At 45.2% G+C, this 445-nt stretch overlaps 1 protein-coding gene across 1 annotated transcript in view; it reads left to right on the top strand.

Annotated features, from left to right (window-relative positions):
* The window catches only part of LOC111665627 (venom factor-like), a 27,076-nt gene that overhangs the window by 23,322 nt on the left and 3,309 nt on the right, over positions 1-445 (top strand). The gene's annotated exons all lie outside the window — the stretch shown is intronic.

The raw sequence follows: 445 nt of genomic DNA, 5'->3' as shown, positions 1-445 counted from the left end.
TGCTTGTGATTGGGAAATGCAGGTAGATTTAGGAGGAAAGCTTGTTGTTCCCCAGGAAATAGCCAGTACAAAGATAAGGCCTGACATAGTTTTGTGGTTTAGGAGTAGAATGAAAGTATATTTCATAGAGCTGACTGTTCCGTGGGAGGCCTTAGTTGAAGAAGCATATGAAAGGAAAAAGCTCAGGTATGCAGTGTTAGGGGCAGAAGCAGAGCAGCGAGGATGGAGAGTTAGGATTTGTCCAGTGGAAGTAAGATGTAGAGGATTTATAGCAAGGTCTGTTGTCTCTTTGGTAAGGGAGTTAGGAGCAAGTGGACAGAATGTGAGGAAAAGAGTAAAGGACATGTCGGATGAGGCAGTAAGATCCAGTCGGTGGATTTGGATGAGAAGAAATAATGGTAGCTGGGGGCCCAGCAGGGGGAGCACTTAGGATAGACAGACTCTT

This window comes from Seriola lalandi, unplaced genomic scaffold, assembly GCF_002814215.2.
Source record: "Seriola lalandi dorsalis isolate HSWRI2012SDOR001 ecotype SW California unplaced genomic scaffold, Sedor1 jcf7180002054656, whole genome shotgun sequence".
Classification (NCBI taxonomy): Eukaryota; Metazoa; Chordata; class Actinopteri; order Carangiformes; family Carangidae; genus Seriola; species Seriola lalandi.
Note: the sequence above shows the minus strand (reverse complement) of the source record. Positions and strands in the feature narration are given on the sequence as shown.